This window comes from Lampetra planeri, chromosome 6, assembly GCF_965212315.1.
Source record: "Lampetra planeri chromosome 6, kcLamPlan1.2.h2, whole genome shotgun sequence".
NCBI lineage: Eukaryota > Metazoa > Chordata > Hyperoartia > Petromyzontiformes > Petromyzontidae > Lampetra > Lampetra planeri.
Window position 1 is genome coordinate 10416327 of NC_136112.1, and position 19760 is coordinate 10436086.

The following is a 19760-nucleotide window of genomic DNA, read 5'->3' on the forward strand; positions in this document are numbered from 1 at the left end:
CATACACAAATATTGATCACCATAGAGCTCATTTTTATAGTAGGAAATGTAATAATTGGGTTTTCATTTTGTGAATAAACGATAAGTATTTTAAAACTGCAGAATATGAAATCTGCATCACAGGCAGTCAATTGTTAGCTTGACCCTGGAGTATAAGATGAATATCCTTTGTTAGTTATTTACATCTCTTTGTAAATGTACTGCTGGCTGAAGGCTTCCCCATGCCATATCAGTCATGAGGTAGTTTGAACATACCTGACTGTGCTGGTCAGAACAATGTGGTGCCGGGGTGGAGGGTCAAGACCGGTTCAGATACCACTCATCACTGATGTCAGCCATGGTCATAAATATAATCCAGGTTACCCAGTTCATAGTGCAGTGCACTATATAATGCACCATTTATCCTCTTCCATTTGAAATAAATTATGTCGAGTTAATTTTCAGGCACTGCCATTCACACTTTATATCATTTGAAAATTACTGTGGGGGTTCTATATACGTCTGTATTTTTCAGGAATTTTATATATATAGTACTGGTTAAATATTAACATAAAGCTTTCGTGACTGCAGGAATCCAAATTATTTGGGTCTTTCGGTAAAGTCACGTAGATAGGTTCAAAGCAAAATAACAAAAAACTATGACGTTTCGATCGCAACACAAGCGTTCCTCATCAGGAAGAGGGGGTTAGCTTCTAAAGAAAAACTGTTTATAAAGGTTTGAAATGGGCATAGCCCAAATGTCAGCAGCCAATGTTAATGTAAGTGGTGGGCAGCGACCGTAACGGTGGTGGGTTTTCCCACCAATCAAAGGGCTGCCCAGTAAAAATTAGCATGATAATCTAAGATCGTTGAGAGGCCTCCACGGCAGGCTCCCTGAGGTGGCTATGTTAATGTGTGAGATTAACATGTTAATGGAAGTTCGCAAAGCAAAAACCTCGAGCTCGGTAAGCGAGCTGACTGTGTTATGGTGATAAATTTAACCTGTTATCAGAGGGCCGAAAATAACCACCAACATCGGAAGGTGGTAGGATGGGAACATCACAGCTAGTTATGACTTAAACTGGTTGATAACGTCCTTCCAATTAGTGCTCAGTTTGTACCCATCTTCTTGGTAGAAATTGTGTCAGTGTCTACATATATGGATGGCTTCATGAACGAATCTATGTTGATAGCCAGTGGGCTTACAAAGTACCTTCGTCTTGGAGAAATACATTTCGTGTCAGCCCACCGCATTAAAACAATGACCAGCCACGGCCGAGGTATTGGTCCTACCGTGTTTCAGATCTACCTTATGTTCACGAACATGGTCCGAGGCATGCCTCTTAGTTTACCCAATGTAACTACTGCCGCAGACACAGCTTAGTTTGTAGACGCCTGGGTATTGCATGTCAGGTCGTTCTATACCACGTGTATATCTACATAAAAAAAACAAGATATTACAGTTGCCATCCAATATCACCTTTGATAATTCTCTGAATGAATGACACAGAAACTTCAGAATATATGAATGGGAAACATGGTACAAGTTGTATGTGGCACATTAGGAATGGACCACTCTTTTAATTATTTCCTCGTGCAGCAATGGATAAAAGTTTGGTTTTGTGTGTGCTGTGCAGTACATCAATGCACGTGTGTACACCAGCATGCAAGACTGAGTCGGGCCTGTTGGTTTGCTGGCAGGGTTATTGAGTAACCTGACCTGTACACCAGTCACGTGGTTAATGGCGAGTCGGTTGAGAATTGTTGTGTGTGACACACGTGCTGTTGCATTTTACAGGTAAAGGACCCAAATGTTGTTTTTGATAGTTATATAAATGTTATAGTCTTTAAGCTTGGCTTTGAATTGATAGTTTTTGATATATTCAATAGGAGGGGGTTGAGCACTGTACACTGTAAAGGATGACATACTGTAGTTAATACTGGTAATTATCTAACCATAATACTGTTTATTCTATAACCATGCCCATGCATCCAGAGTATGACTACTTGCAATGCTATTAAGAATAGAATACATGTACAGTAGTAAGTTGTACAATGGTGAAAAGTACAGTACATATACATTACGGATAATGGGTGTAATATATCAATATAAGTGGATGGTATAGATAGACATACAGCTTAGGATCTAAGTAATATTCGAATAGTGAAGTGTAAATGTTATGATTAAAGACAATGATGGTTTATCAGGAGTGGAATTGCATTTAAGGGAAAATGATATTGAGTAACCCGACCTGTACACCAGTCACGTGGTTAATGGCGACTCGGTTGAGAATTGCTGTGACACACATGCTGTTGCATTTTACAGATTATCACAATAAATGTGTTTGCCCTCGATTTGGAGCACCTGCCCACGTCCTTCATTTTGAGTGTGCTTATGGTTGAGACACGTTCCAACAAAATTTGTTCAGTAATTCGCTGCACTTTCAAAGCAGTTGCTCAATGCTATGTCATCATTAGCAGTTGAATTTACGAAGGACAGAGGTGTCTCTGACAATCTTTGCTTGTCTGTTATAATCAAATCAGTCTTGTTTCATTTGGGTTCCTTCATGTTCATATCCTCGTTTTCTTGTTTTTTAAAAGAGGCATTTCTTTATGTTTAGGTACTTGCTGGCAGCAGATTCTAAAATATGCTCACCTCTCATTCCTCACTCCAATAACAAACTTACCAATCATCATCCCGTCTCTGCACCGTTAACCTACCTATATATATAAAATCACGCATTACAAATAGTTGCACATTTTATGCTCACTTAAAAAAGTAAGTTTACATTATTCATACATTTGGTTTACTACTTCATCTCCATGGCTTGTTACTGGAGCGTTTAGTTGAAATACTTTTGGTTGTTGTTTGAGACTCTTAATCTTAGCTGGGTAACTATCAAATGTACTCTGGAAACCTAATACCCTTATGTCTCTCAATTTTGTGTTCAAGAAGTTTTGTTTTTCACCCAGTGATTCTTAAATCTGCTACTTGGGCGGTGGTGGCGCACCCCTACAATCCGGCACTGTGGAGGCAGCGAGGGTCAATGGATTGGGCAAATGTTGTGAAACTTCTTTAGTGTGTGCAACGAGGTGCCATACCCTCGCTTACCAGGAAAGGGCGGTACAGTTAGTGTGGACTAAGCTTCATCTATCCCATGTGTATGGGGTAGATGTAGATGCCCCCTCACAAGCCTGGGTTTTCATCAAGTGATCCAGTTCCTCTCATATATAAAATCACTCAGTTGGCCGAAAACATATTGATATATTTTGACATATTGGCTGTACGCCAGTGGAGCATAACACACCGGTCCTCAGAAAACAGTCTATAATCAAAATTTAAACTGACATTCGTCTTTTTACTGCTTCGACATCACGATAACTGATTTTGATGCACCCCGATAGATTTTCTGATTGGGATTGCGAATCGCGGGAATTTTTTTTATTATGAAAACATTTGCTTTTATATCGCACATCAGTGTACCGCCAATACAGTTAAATGCATATGCACCACCATGTTTTCAACATTGTATTAGCATGAATTACACAATATAGCAACGAAATACAATCTTGACTGTTACTCCTATACATACCCTGCCAATGTGATTTTTTTTTGTTTACGTTGACTGAAGACTAGTCTGCACCCCCATTGGGGGAAAGATATGTGACTGTACTTCACCACACTGGCCAGTGCGGGTTAGTTAATATACTCACCTGGCGTGGAGGAGTGCACCACGAGACATAGATCCCCCGTATCGCCTTGCCAGACTTTTTATAGGCAAGTGCTGTTAGCAAGCACCTATTTAGGCTGACACAGCCCATGAGGGGATGGGTGGCCCGCACCACACCTGGCCGCCTTTGTCTCCCAAGCGTCGATGTTTATAGACAGCCCCAAGTACTTATTTCATGCTGAGTCAATCTAGGGGAGGCCCAGGACTGATTCAGATAATCGTCACTTGTTGGGACGTGAGTGGGAATTGAACTCCAGTCGCCGGGTTCTTAGGGCAGTGCGCTAAACGATGCGCCGCCGATCCACACTACTGGTGTGCACTCCCACACTCAGGAGACCCCTAACCTCTCAAGAGGTCACCCAGCACACTCTCATGTAGCTACGATGCCCAACTTTCCAATTGTAATGTAATTGTATAATTGTACATAATTATTTTATGATTGTATACTATATTACTTTAGTGCCTAACTCGGAGACAGTAAGACTTGGAGGCATTTCTTTATTTAGCAAGCACCATCGGGATAACACATTTTATTAAGACCATTTATTGTCTAGCAGCGCCCCGGGATGGTAAAGACGGAGACAAGATGAGAAGAATGGTGACGATGACGACAACGAGAAGAATGGTGACGATGGACTTGCGCAGCACGAAGGGGATCCCACTTCCAGCAACAGCCCCGAAGTCCCCCACAGGGGCCCCTCTTATACTCTCAGCGTGGCCTCGCTCCGCCCTGGCCACACCTCCTTTCTGGAACCTACTAGCGGGATCCTGAGGCTTCCCAATGGGCGCCTTCTGTGACCTTTCACCTAGATCCCCCTCTCGTGTATATCATAGCCTGCTAACGTCAGTACTGTCGTACACCGCAGATCCCCTTTTTTGCCAGCAGCCAGCGCTATGCCACTACATTAATATGGTGACAAACGAAATGGTAGTGGATTATAACGTTAAAATCATGGTATCATAATGTTAATGGACTAAATATTACATGGTTCATTTATCAGTCATAGGGATACTGCCTCGGTGTAATAGGTAGCACACTGGACTTGCCATCAGCAGGTCGCATGTGGCAGAGTAAAGTATGGCTACACCACCCTCCCCACCTTTTCAGTGATGTCTGGCCAGCACGGAGAAGTAGGCCAAGTACCCTCTGAGGGGTTCCTCTAGAGCTGCCTATAGCAGAGGCGCTTCCACCAAAAAAGGCATGCGCAAGCAATTGAAATGCTGCACCTTTGCTTTGATATATCGAGGTCAGTCAAGATGATATTAGAACCACCAGTACATGCAGGAAATGTCTCGTTAAGACTATCGGCTTGTGCCACAATGACACATTTACCTGGACTGAATAGCAGTTTAAAATGCACGCTTGCATGAATATTGTTGCCACTTGTGTTCAGCATCTGAAGAAAAAATTTGCGTTTATTTGAGTAAATATTAAAAAGCTTCACTCTCTTTTTACGTTTCTCATGAGAATAGCTGTCCATTTAAATGGGAAATATTAGACGAAAATATACTTTGTTTACTTATACACATATAGTATATTACTTGAAATAGGTTATGTAAAGTATTCCTTTACACTAAAGGGAAGTAATAGCACGTTCATTAAATTTTCCATATACGCCCAAGCATTTGGGATGAATTAGCATTCCACTGTGAACTTTTTAATAGATACTATTTTTTTTATTTAAAAAAAATCTAAAAATCTATCCAAATTGTGCTATTGGCGTTATGTCGTGAGATGATGTATTCATTCATATCTCTAGCAGAGCAATACAGTGCATGCCTTTGTGTTAATGCATAGCCTACAGAAGAGTATATCACAGTGTTACCTCCGAGATTACTGCAAATGTCCTCTAGTCTACACAGTAGATGGAAACACTTTCCCATCCAGTCTACATTTCAGAGTAAGGTCATCATTTCTAGATTTGAAGCTTTCGTGACTGCAAGGATTCATATTCTTAGGTTTTTTCGGTAAAGTCACGAAAGATGTGATTAACCATGCAAAACAGATTTAACTACACTTATTTTGACCATCTTATTTGACAGACAACTATTACAGGTTACTGATAGACAGCCAGTTTTGTTTTACCAGGTTTAGCTTCTTTTTTCACACACTGGTTTCCTGCTATAAGTTTTACCCACCAAACAACATAGCATGAGGCTGTTTTTTCCTGACCTGCTTTTGTGCTTTTACCATCTACATGGCAGAGGCTCGATCTCATTGGCAGCATTTTGTTATGTAGGCTAGACGTAGTCACAAACCGAACCTCTCCATAATAAAGGCTCAGTCATTTGTTATGTAGTCTATTACCATCTACATGGCAGAGGCTCTGTCTCATATGCAGCATTTTGTTATGTAGGCTAGGCGTAGTCACAAACCGCACCTCTCCATAATAAAGGCTCAGTCATTTGTTATGTAGTCTATTCATAGTCTCAAGCCGCACCTTGCCATAATAATGAAAAGTGAGCCGTTCCTGGCCCCCCTCCCCTCAACCATTATATATACGGAGTGGTATCTCTTGTAATCTCTCATTTACTTGATACAGCTGTGGGGCTGTGACGGTTCCACCTGAAGACGGAAGCTTGTGTTGCCTCCGAAACGTCGTGATTTTTTGTTTGTTTTATTTTACTTTTATTAATTTCAATTTAAATTTTTTTATCTACGTGACTTTACCGAAAAAACCTAAGAATAAGGTCATCATATGACAGTCAAACCAATATTTAATGATATTATCAGACCTTTAATTTAGCCCAATAATAACGCTATTAGGTTGTGTTGAGAGGTATGTATTCAAGTAAAAAGCCATGCATGCCTCAAACTTGTCTTGTTATGATTAACCTTTAGTTGTAGAGTAAGAAAGATTGTGGAATGCAATTCAAAAATGTGTATTATGTAAAAAACTCCATAAGATATTTATAACAAGACTACTAATTAACAGGTAACAGTCAAAACTCAATAAATGAAACATTATTTATCAACTCACAATGTGGAATAAATTTGCATTCCAATAATTAACTTTTGTTATATATCTATATATATGTTGCTGTGGCACCAGCCAAAGTGTGCAACTTATACAAATGGCTGCCAACCATGAATCTTACCACATTGATTTTAACTACGCAGTTTATTAACACTTTAAAAGTAAAAAAAATATTCTAAATCCATAACAGCAATAATGGCTGATGAAATATATTTCCAAGTGCTATTCCCCTGCGGCGAGTGATCTATGTCTCGACTCAATATAATACCATTTTGCTATTTGGTTAGAAATAAATGGTTCACATATGAGCTGCCGAAAGGTCCTCAAATAAAGGCGAAGAGAGGCATGCTTCGCATTACACGGAGATACAGAATGGGGCACATATGGATCAGGAAAAATCTTAGTCGCACCGTATTGACTGATAAGGAAAGTTAGTGATGTTGCGGCACAACACCACTAAAAGGAACGATGGCTGATCAAAGAAATGGGCGACACAATGGCAGCAAAAGGAGAAGATATGCTCTTGAAGGTGACCACCCTGGAGGTGGAGCAATTAGATCAACTCATGTGTAGACTTTGGCAACTTACATTCAGCAGTGGATAGATCACGGTTGATGACAGTGATGGTGACAAGCTGGTATTCAACCAGCTGACCGAGCAGCACAACATTGTGCAACCATCATGTTCAGCCCATAGTGTGATGCTTCTGTAGTGGGTCAGGAACCAGAGGAGAACGTATGTGAGGCAACACAATTTATTTAACTTTACTGAATACAAGGTCCCTAACACAAAGGGGTAACGGCCCCTTTCACCCGATACCTAAGGAGGTATGGCCTCCGGGCTACACTGCCTCCTAACACTGGGACCACTCTAACTCTGAGCCCTCCAGCTAGGGGTCCTAGGGGAGGCCACGCTGACCCGACCTTCCCAAGGTCTCCGGGTCTTGACCGCTGGCCTCACTGAGCTCCAGCCCTTAGAAGGACAGCGGAGCTTGGGGTCCAGGGTCCTATCTTCAGCTCCATCTTCGGTCTTCATTTTGGAGATGACTGAGCCGGACCCTTCAGAGGTCCGGCTTATATACAGGTCCCTGGCTTGCTCTGCCCTAGCCACGCCTCCCTCCCAGAACCTTATGGAAGGTGACATCATCCCCCAACCCCCCCTCCCTGGGTTTGGGGAATTGTGTCCCAGGATCCGTTTTCCCAGGGATTGGCATTGGCCCCTTGGGCCATGATCCTTTACACTGGCGTGACCAGGCTTCTGCCCCCTGTTGACGAGAAGGGGGAGCTACCTGCTAACAGCATGGGGAGTGCCGATTAATACCTCTACACTTCCAAAGAAATGTATGCAAAAATATTAAATTGTACCCCATTAGTTTTGGAGGAACTTGCACTCATTAATAACAACAAGCCAACTGTTTGCCCTTTACACCTTTTATAATCTACATCATGGGGCCTCTGTTGCCAGAAAAAAGGGGAAAACCTATTCTCACCGTTTATAATGACAATTGATTTCTGCACACGTGCATGCAACAGCACTTTGGCCGTGTAGTTAGGACCACCGGGATCCCTCAAATGTGGTGCTAAGCATCTCAATTTCTTCACTCTAAAATACTTGTCGAAACATGAAGAAAAATTTACGGCACTCTTATTAAAAGGCACATTTTTCAAGACGGGCCACATTATGACCTTAGAGGCAATTTCACGCTGGTCTTTCTGGGGCGGCAAGTCAAAGGCACGGTACATAGATGAACAACGGTCAATGAATAATTGCTTATTGTGAAATGGGAAGAGGTCATTGCTTCTAAATAGTCTGCAACACAGCAAGCTAAAAAGCAGAGGTGGGACAAAGTCATTGTTATGCAAGTCACAAGTAAGTCTCAAGTCTTTGCTCTCGAGTCCCGAGTCAAGTCGAGTCAAAGATGAGGCAAGTCCAAGTCGAGTCTGAAGTCATCAAAATCATGACTCGAGTCTGACTCGAGTCCAAGTCGCATGACTCGAGTCCACACCTCTGAGGTGGGACAAAGTCATTGTTGTGCAAGTCACAAGTAAGTCTCAAGTCTTTGCTCTCGAGTCCCGAGTCAAGTCGAGTCAAAGATGAGGCAAGTCCAAGTCGAGTCTGAAGTCATCAAAATCATGACTCGAGTCTGACTCGAGTCCAAGTCGCATGACTCGAGTCCACACCTCTGCTAAAAAGTATGCATTAAGATAAAGCGAACGAAAGTGTGTTGCCAGACAATAATTAAAGTACTGATCTATAAGCACCTAGTTATTATATATCTCAAGTAATGAGGCTTGCTTCGACTTTGTAAAATTAATTGTTTCAAATTATTAGTGCTTGCAGAGAACGTGTATTCTTCTTTGGTTTTCACTCTGCATGCCCTCTCGGCTAATATTTGTATCCTCCGTACAGCATACTTTATAGTAGAAATATAATGCAAATATCCTAATGTAAAGCATTACTTTACATGCACAATCCTACTGAGCATTGAGAGAATATCGCTAAAGACATTATCATTTCGGATAATATGAATTAAATAAAAGGTTAGTTAGATATTGTCTGCCATAATAAAATAAGATAATGAGACTCAATTTAAAAAAAGTAGATTTTATTAAGGGGGGAAATACAAAATATGGAACAGCGAACACAAAATAAAATGATTAATGCAATCCCATTTGTCTAATTGTAATGTATTAATCAGTGCAATCACTGTTTACGATGAAGCAGAGCATTGGCTATTAAAACTCAATACAAACACCCTTTTCCTGCAGCGACAAAAAGGTGCTGCTGCTCTTTCACACCTTGTAATGCTAAATCTGAAGGAGTTTCATAACCAACCGTGCTATGATTTAACTTCCGTCTCTGTGATAAATTTTCGTAAACTTCCATCTGTTTTTCATTTCATTGAAACACAAGAGCCACTTTACGAATGTCATTTTGGTCTTTAATTTTCATGTTGCGGTTATAGGAAAATTATCTATGCATGTCAGCTTTTGCACTTATGTATCCGAAGCTGCGCATTCTGTCTCATTAAACGCGCATCACTGTACAAGTAAGGGAGCCTCTCTTAGTGTATTTAATGAAAAATTAATTGAGAATATGTAAAAAATATTGTGGGTTTGCGTATTGAGAGGTACATCCTTACAAAAAAATCAGTACAGTATTTCGGTTTGAGATTGCTATAACCGTACACTGAACAGCCACAAATACGTCAGAGCCCAATTGTCCGTGATAAAAAATGAAGTGGGATATGTATTGAGAGTTGCTGCCATGGTGTCATGGTCAGCATACCATAATTCCAATCCAGTGGTGGCCAGTTCGATTCAATCTCATGGGTGAGGCAGTTGAAACAATTGGTACATTTCTTAAATCCCCTCAGCCTCTGTCCACCGAGCAGCATAAAATAGATACACCACAGCTAATCGATCGGCAGGTCACGTGTGGTGGGGTAAAGTTTGGGTATGGGTACATCTGCCAAAATCTCTGGCCAGCGTGGAAGAGCAGGCCAATATACTGTCTAGAGGGGCTCTCGAGAGCTTGTTGGAGGCTTTTCTGCCAGCACTGGTGTGAGCAAGCAATTGCAGGGTTGAACTTTTACCTTTCAGATTCAATGTTAATTTGGTTAGATTATTATGTGGCCTAAGCCAAGACTCAATGATGAGGAAAAAGGTGAATTTGCATCAAAATGACAATTCACTCTTTAGGCAGATAGGTTTTCGTGAAAAGGTATTTGTTCATCTACAGAAAGGGAGAGAGATTTGTCAATGTCTTGGTGTGCATTGCTGTCTGCTTCCGCATGAAGATCATTACATGGGGTGACAGCGAGTGTGGTTGCAGATAACCCATGTACACCCACAACACATTCACACTGCCACTATCCGTGGTGTAGCCAAAAGCTTAAGTGGACCATCTACCGAAATAACATTTTAATAACAGACATTACATCACGGGCAATTTTACTTGTTTTGATTAAAATCAATGTATTTTCTACAGCACATTGGTAAACCCTTGCGTATTGAACTCATAAACTTTAATAAATAAGGAGATGCTTTCCTGACAAGCCTTTGAAACAAACAGCCCAGACAATCTATTAACGGAGAGTACATCTAGTAGCAAATTCACTGGCTATATCCTCATATCCAAAGAAAGTCAAATTTAAGGATAAAGATTATTTGTTTATAATGACATTGTGAGACAAACGGAGCTTCATGTACAGGTCGTTGGGTTCGTCGTGCAGTGTGCAAACCATGACACTACCACTCCCCACATATACATGTATATACAAAAGACAATGACAAAGATCTCCCGTATAGCCTTAATATACTGTTAGGGCAAGTGTTAGCGAGTACCTATGAAGGCCGGAACGACACATTGTGGGGCCCGACGTTCAGCCCGCCGCCCTCACGGGGAAGGTGGAGCTCAACGTCCGCCCGATTCTCCCCCTCCTCCACCGCGTCGGGCTGCCCTTGCCTGGCACCAGCCGACCGAGTAACTGGGCCCCCTTGGTTAGCGCCATCCCTACGGGGCCATGCTGTATTGCTGGCCAGGGCCGCCCGGAGTGAAAACACATGCCCATGCACGCAGCAGCTGCCGCTGGCAAGACGCCGCGAAACGCTCTACCACCTGCGCTATGAATGAGTACGTGTACATGGTGGCCAACACACGATGTCCGCTATGCGCCCAGCCACCCACACAATTGACTTGCTCACGTATCCGTGGTAGCTACCTCGCGATCTCTACCCTGCGTTCACCCTCACTGTGCGGTCGCACACCGCCACAAAGGACTCAGCACGTGCACGCGGTCCACTCCGCACGGAAATAGCGACCACCACTCCGCATTCTATCGGTGCTAATACAGGGTGACCCAAAAAAAACGGGCCCCAACTCTAATTAGGCCCCGTTTCTTAGTGTTTTGTCCGAACGAAATGAAACTTTGGTCATAACTAGTTTATTATATTCGAAACATCAAATCAAAACACTAGGGTCTTTGGCCTTTTTTTCTCCGTTCTACAGCATGTGTTCTAGATGGCCTCCATTTAGCTCCGTGCATTTCTTGAGGCGCAGCACGAAGTTGTCCATGACGTTCTTACAGACTGAATTGGTAATGGCTCTCATCTCCTCCCTGATGGTTTCCTTGAGTTCCGTGATGGTTCTGGGTTTCCCTGCGTAGACTCTGTCCTTAAGATAGCCCCAAAGAAAAAAATCTGGGGGGCTTAGGTCCGGGCTATGGGGTGCCCACTCAAAATCAGTCTTGAGACTGATCACTCGGCCTCCGAAGTTCTCTTTCAGCCAATCTCGGGACAGGTTTGAGGTGTGAGAACTTGCTCCGTCTTGCTGGAACCAGAACTTGCTCATGAGCGACGGGTAGAGGGTCTGGAGCTCACTCTTGAAGGTTTTGAGGACCTCCACATACCACTCCTTGGTGACTGTCACTGCTGCGCCAGATTCTTCGATGAAGATTGGTCCGATGATGCCTCTGGCCGAGATTGCAGCCCACACCGTGCACTTAGGAGAGTGCAAGGGCTTGGTGGCTACTTCATTGGGTCTGGAGGACCCCCAGAAGACATTTGTCTTGGAGTTCGCCTTTCCGTCAAGATGGAAGTGGGCTTCATCTGAGGTCCAAAGGAGGTTAAGGAAACTTGGTGTCTCCTCGATCTTCTCGAGCATCTTGACTGCCATAGCGCTCCTCTGCTTCTTGTCTGAGGCTGTAAGGGTCTGCAGCGTCTGTATTTTGTATGGGTAAGCCCTGATATCGTTCACCAGCACTCTCCTGCAAGTCTCACGGGACATACCGAGGGACTGACTTCACTTACGCACAAAGCGTTTCGGACTCTGCTGGAGAGACTCTCTCACACTTTCGACCAGCTCGGCTGTTCGCTTCTTGGGACGTCCCGAGTGGCTTGGACGGTTCTCACTGGCAGCGTTGAGGTTCTCCACGGTCCCATACTTCTCGAAGTGGGCCACCCAGTTCTGAATTCTGCTTTTGGATGGAGCCTTTTCACATTCGAACTGACGCATGAAACTGTCCTGGGTTTTCTTGAACGAGCCTGTCTTGTAGTAAAATTTAACACAGTGTATTCTTTGTCCCAGCTCCCACTGGGGTCTTGGTGTACTCACGGTCGTTGATTCTGCCATGTCCTGTAAAATTAGGGCAATCGGTGAATAAATAAAGGAGATATCACATAAAGTGTACACGGGGCCCGTTTTTTTTAAGCTGTCTAGTCGGTATGACCCGAGAGGAGTGTATTTCGAGAAAAAACCTTGTCTACTGCTGCCTACCCACCCAGTAGGCCTCGGCTAGGTAAGGTAAAAGTTAAAAGGTAAAAACAACGAGCCGATTTTTACCCTACCTTTTACCTTACCACAATACAATCACTCTACCCTTACCTTTTACCCTTTAGCATTTAAGGTAAAAGGTAAAAAGCAACGAGCCTACCTTTACCCTACCTTTTACCCTTACCCCATATATACATTACCCAATTACAGGGTAATTACTAGGGAACTACACATGAACAAGGTTTATAACGGTAAATGCTAGGTAGAGAACTTTATTCATATAGAATACTCTTGATGATTCCAATTTTACACGCTTGTTGTTGTCATTGTTGTTGTTGTCATTGTTGTCGTTATTGTTGTCGTCGTTGTCGTATCCTCAAATCTTGTAACTAAATTTTTACCCACTTCCTGTGGTATCGACTGCAAACTTGGTATACTTATGTAATACTGATGACAATACTATATTCTATAATAAATCCTTTTTTATATGTTATGTTTCGGCTATGGTCTAGTTGTCCACGCTCAACTGACGTTGGCTGTAAATCACCACGGTCCCTTACGTTACGGAAAGCTTCAGGGCCACTTCTTGGAGTCGTAGAGTTGTGCCATTACTCGTACATTTCATAAAAGCGTGTTTTTAATAAAGTTTGTTTAAATATTACTTATTAAATGGAGGCCACGGACTGCGCCACGGAGCTTTTAGCGGTAAACAAGGCACCGTATTTACCGGGTAATACTTCGCACTTTCTTTACCCTACCGGGTAATTCTACCGAGCTACCTTTACCCTTACCCTTTACCTTACCCCTTGGCATGTCGACATCTTTACCCTTTACCTTTACCCTTTTATCCGGTAAAAAGGGTAAATTACCTTACCTTGCCGAGGCCTACCACCTAGTCAACCAAGCGACTTCGGCGTCGTCCACAAAGCTCTGCCCCCCCAAATAAAACATGCTTCAAATCGCTTTAAACTGTTGTCATTGTCGTGTGTATTTAATGTGCCGCTGCACTCTGATGTTGCAGGAGAAAAATGTATCAAAAAGTATATTTAATTAAGTAGAACGTGTTGTCCATATTTATTTAAATTTGCGCATATTGGTGTGACGTCACATTTCTCAACCCCCCCTCTAGGTGCGTGACGTCATTTATGGACGGCCCCTTACCTCGTACCTCGTCGCTGCAGTCACTGGTGTCACACGGATGCTGTGAGTGGTGAAACGAAAAAGCTCTGACCGTGATCCTCATGGTCCAGATGTAGGAGAAGAGATCCCCCTTCGTTCCCCGGTGCCACCTTTTTATATCCAACTTCAAAGGACCTGGGTCATGCGATACCGCGCCTCTAATCGTGCTTGTTTCCTTGCAGCAGCAGTTTAGTGCCACGAGATCTATTGTTTTCTTTGCCCGCACTTTCACTCGTGCCCACCCTGAAGCTGTATTCACGAATGCATGACTCATTGCGCCGATTCAGTAGTATTTTTGCGCCCATACACTATTAAGCTGATTCAGGGACACTGCGATGTAAACTGTTCCGCTGGGTCGAGACAATCTCCTGGCGTCGGGAAACTGTTGGACATTCCCCAGAGGAATCCTTAGATTAAAACCCAACTGCCAGGCGACCCAACGTCAGGACACTGCGTGTGTGCGATGTGTGTGTATTTAGCGTGGAGGTCAGGGTGGGGTTGCGGCGCCTGCAGAGTGACTTCCAGGCCGTGGCACCACAACATGAAGGGGTGGGTGGCCAGCAACACATCCGGCTGCCTTTGTCTCCCTAGTGGCGATGTTTACACACCACACTACTAGGCAGAGGTGTGGACTCGAGTCATGTGACTTGGACTCGAGTCAGACTCGAGTCATGAATTTGATGACTTGCGACTCGACTTGGACTTGCATAACAATGACTTTGTCCCACCTCTGAGATGTGGACTCGAGTCATGTGACTTGGACTCGAGTCAGACTCGAGTCATGAATTTGATGACTTGCGACTCGACTTGGACTTGCATAACAATGACTTTGTCCCACCTCTGCTACTAGGTACTCATTTGAGGTTGAGTCGACCTGGGGGAGGCCCAGGACTGGTTCAGATAATCGGCACTGTTGTTGGCCATGAGTCGGAATCGAACCCAGGTCGCAGGGTTCATAGTGCAGCACACTAACCGCGACACTACCACTCCCCATATGTATATACACACATGTATACACACACACACAAATGCATATACACATACTTACTTGCTCAGCAAATATAATATGGATTAAACTGTCGCCGTTAACATTCATGCTTTTATTTCTCCCTTCCAATTTTCTGAAAATATTTTCGAATGTACGTTAAACAATTTTTAAATGAGGATTTTCAAAAAATATACTCAATAAATAAAGACATAACTATAACCACAGAAAAGATTAACCATCCCAGATTTGCTAACGACACTGATGTTTTCACGCAAAATGGGAATGCATGGCATGGAACGTCCAGCTAACTTAAAGAAGGCTGCATAGTTGGGCTCAAGACAAATTTGACCAATACATAATCCATGCACATTAAGTTCGCTACACAATTGTAGATATGTCAGAGAGACACAAATAAAAAACACAGCTTTATATGTATACCTAAAACAGTTATTTAAGGTGGACTGACATCAACATGATAAAATAAAGGAAGAGAACAGGTTGTAGTGCTTTTGTAAAGCTGCAATTGATCATGAATTTGCATCTCAATGTAGCCACCAGCCAGCCACCACTGTGAAAGGCTGGAAGTCCTGTATGAATATTTGTGCTGCATGACTATACGGTACAAATAATATTGTACAAATAGGTTCAATTAATAAAAAAATGCACGCTCAAAGCAATACATACAATGAATATTGGTGCTGTACCTGTTCTAGTATTCATTGCTATTTCGTCAATAATATTAAAATAAAAATACTAATCTAATGTCTTCTGAGTATTCAGAGTGGTGTTATAGACCATATGAAATCTTTATCAGTTCATCAGTGTCAACAAAAAATGCTCTCCATCTAACGACAAGTCAATATTTTTGCCCAAAATCATGTTAGCTGAAACGTAGTTGCTGCCTATTTATTTTTCGAAGAGAAAAGTTGCTTCTAAAATTGTGTTAATTTGATTATTTATCTAGCTAAAATAAGAACAAAGGCAGTTTTAAAATAACTGATGCTGGTCTTGGATTTCATGCAACAATTTATTTGCAATCAAATATAATGCATGTTGATGAATGTTATCCTTCATTAAAATAACGTAGCTGTCAATACAAAAACAATCAAGCTCACATGGAATGTGTCTTCCACAAAATGTGCTTTATTTTGGTCCCTGGAATGTTGGATGCGAAATAGAAACTAAATAACAAAGCCACCTATGTATATTTTACCAACTCAGTAATAAACATACGTATTTTCCACCAATTAAAAGGCTGCCAGGTAAAAATGAGCATGTTAATGTAAGATCGGTGAGCGGCCTCCACGGCGAGCACGCTGAGGTGGCTATGTTAATGTGAGAGATTAGCATGTTAATGTAAGATCGCAGAGCCACCACCACATCGACGTATGGCGCGCGAAGGTGGCTGTCTTGGTGTGAGAAATTTAACCTGTTAATGAGAGCCAAAAGTAAAAACTAACATCGGAAGGTGGCAAGATGGGAACATCACAGCCAGTTATGACTTAAACTAGTTGATAACATCTTTCCAATAATTGCTAAGTTGGTACCCATCTTCTCGATTTAAATTGTGTCTGTGTCTGTATATATGGATAGCTTCATGATCGAATCTTTCTTGATAGCCAGTCAGTTTGCAAAGTACCTTCGTCCTAGAGAAATCAATATCATGTGAGCCCACCGCATTAAAGCAGCCCTTTAATTGGTGGAAACCCACCGCCATCGCGGTTGCTGCCCATCACTTACATTAACATTAGCTGCCCCACCCATGCTGCTGGCATTTGGACGACGTCCATTTCAAACCTTTAAAAACAGTTTGCCTTTAGAAGCTAACCCCCTATTCCTGATGAAGACTGCTTGTGTTGCGATCGAAACGTCGTAGTTTTTTTGTTATTTTCTTTGAACCTATCTACGTGTCTTTACCGAAAGACCCAAAGAATAGTGTGTTATCACTTTAGCCATAGGTTTCTTCAGTCTTTGAATTTTTTGAAACTTTTAGAGATTGAAGTATCCTTACGTGGCTCCAGTTATAAAGAATATCCCTGAGTGTATACTTGTTAGTTACTATGCACCTGGGGTTTTTGTGGGTGACAGATGACACGTATATGAAGCCCTATTGTTACTTTTCAGCGAGCCAGCTGAGCAATCTCAGGCTCACATATCATCTGGGTTGTCAGGCACCCAGATAGGGTAAAGCACGTGGGGGAATGTGGTGCACCACTCTAAGTGGCAACGTAACTCCCAATGTGGTCCCACAGCATCTTGCAATGAATTTTGCCTCCCACAAGGACTAAAATTTCAGGTCTTATTGATCCCAATGACATCAGCACAATCTTTCTATGCAGCAATGTTGACCTTGTCAGTTTCATTCCTCTGAGATTTTGCGGCATCATGCTGACGACTACAGTTCCTAATGCTGGCAACCGACTGCACATTTTCCGTGCTTTAAATTGGGAACACAATACATCACTTTGCAGTGACTGCTGTGATTTTGACACTTGTGATGCAGTATTACAGGTCGAGCTGTCATCTGCTAGAGAGGAGGAAGATGGAGATGAGTAGTCGACAACTGGTTATAGCAGAATTTTCTGACCCACACATAGTAAAATGAGTTGTTTGATTCGGTCCCATTTTGCTCTTACATCACATAGTTCCTCTACGCAAATTATACTTACATGTTTTGTTTTCCACATGCACTTTTACCTTGTGCCTGCTAAAACACAACTGTATACATATGATCTTGCAAACCAAGGTATACTTTTAAAAAGCAGTGTAGCATCTCAGCATACTTACAGAGATGTAAATCACGAATTAAATTCCTAAAAGGTATACTTTACTGCAGGCAGAATGGACTTAAAAGCCAGGTGACACTGAACAATTGATCTAATTTTACGCATTATATCATGTAAAATTTCCGCACGATTCACTGTTGTTCTCAGTGAAAAGAGATGCAATAAGTGAATAATTGCAATACCTTTAACTTATTATTACAATGACATGTCTTAGGTCCACAAGTCAAGTCCCCTTCAGATTTAATTGCAATAAATACGAATTATTTACACAAAGGCTAAAATACAAGTGTATAAGACCAACAGGTAGCACTTTTATTCATATGATAGAACGTCTAAATTGCTTATTCAGTTGACAAATAGTATGATGGGAACATATTAGCATCCCCTCCCACCATCCAAGATAGAAATAATTTCATCAGCATGGAATCATGGCTTGTGTATTACACAAGGACTAATTTATACTGTGGGCACATGGAGCAACGGATCAGTGCAATATCTTCAAAGAGACCTGAGTTTGATTCCCAGCGACGGCTAACATCAGTGGCGAGTGATATCTGAACCGATCTTGTCCCCTTTACCAACTCTCACTGGCAAGCGGGATGAAGTATGGTCAATGTATCACGATAACTAACCTGGTGTGGGGATGCCTTCTTCCAGCAGTGGATTGACAATTATTATTCATTACTCTTGTTTGTTATTGGAACTTTCTGACCCACCCCTATTGGACATGTGAAAAAGAGCTTTATAGCTCTCTGGATTTCTGCAGTACCAATAAAGGTTTTGATTCCGATTCTGTCATTCCGCAATCGGACTTTTCATTCATTGCAGGAAATTTTCAAATAATTGAAATCCTCAAAAGAATCGGTAGCCGAAAACCCACCCTCTGCCACTCGAACTTTATTCGCACTTTACGTAGCCAACCATGCTAATTGGAGGTGCGGGGGAAGGATAACAAACTCAACACAAAAATCGTTTCTAAAGAAATGAGTTCATGTATGTATCTCAAACTACATGTATCTATGCATGTCGAACTAGGGCACTAATTTTCAGAGGGGGGTAGGGGGGGCAGGCACTTTTGCCGATAAGCCATCAGTGTGAGGGCTGCCACACATTTGAAACGATTGGTCTGACAGCACGATGGGTTGTTTTTACATGTTGTGTAGTGTCGGGTACCGCACGTCAGGGGCTGCACTAAAGGCCCCCAGGGGCGGCCAGCGGCCCGTGAGCCTTGCAATGAAGAACGACACCGAACTAGGAGGTGCCGTGAGACATCGCGACGATCGTTCGTGCGCTCGCAAGGGACGGCATGGGGCGGGTCCGGGGTGGAATCTCATAACTATATAGCGTGATCATATAAAAGAAAGGTGGGTATCCTACATGTCATTTGTTTCTGTTTTAATATGCTTCACGTCAACAGTGTTGCATATCCCTGCGTTTAATTGCATGCAACACCAATAGGTTTGAACAGCACAATATAAAAAAAAAGTCTCATGCCAATGTTATCTTCTCCATGTTAAAGCCTTGAAAAAATATTGTTAAACACCATATATAGTGAATGGGGGTGCGGGACTGCTTCCGTTCAGAATTTGATGTATTTAATCATTAATTCAACAAAACCTAGATTGGACGGACTGATGTGCACATCATTGCTTTGTAATATACTACTGTAATTGTCATGGATTAATCCAGGAAAGCTTCGCTGGGTTTCAAGACTAATTTTCTTAAGAATCCTGGATTATGTTAATTCCTCTTTTAAACGACTGTTTTGTCAGCTGAGGGACATTTGAGTACCCAGAGAAAACCCATGTTTGTGGGAGGAAATTGTGAACCTAATCGTGATACGAGA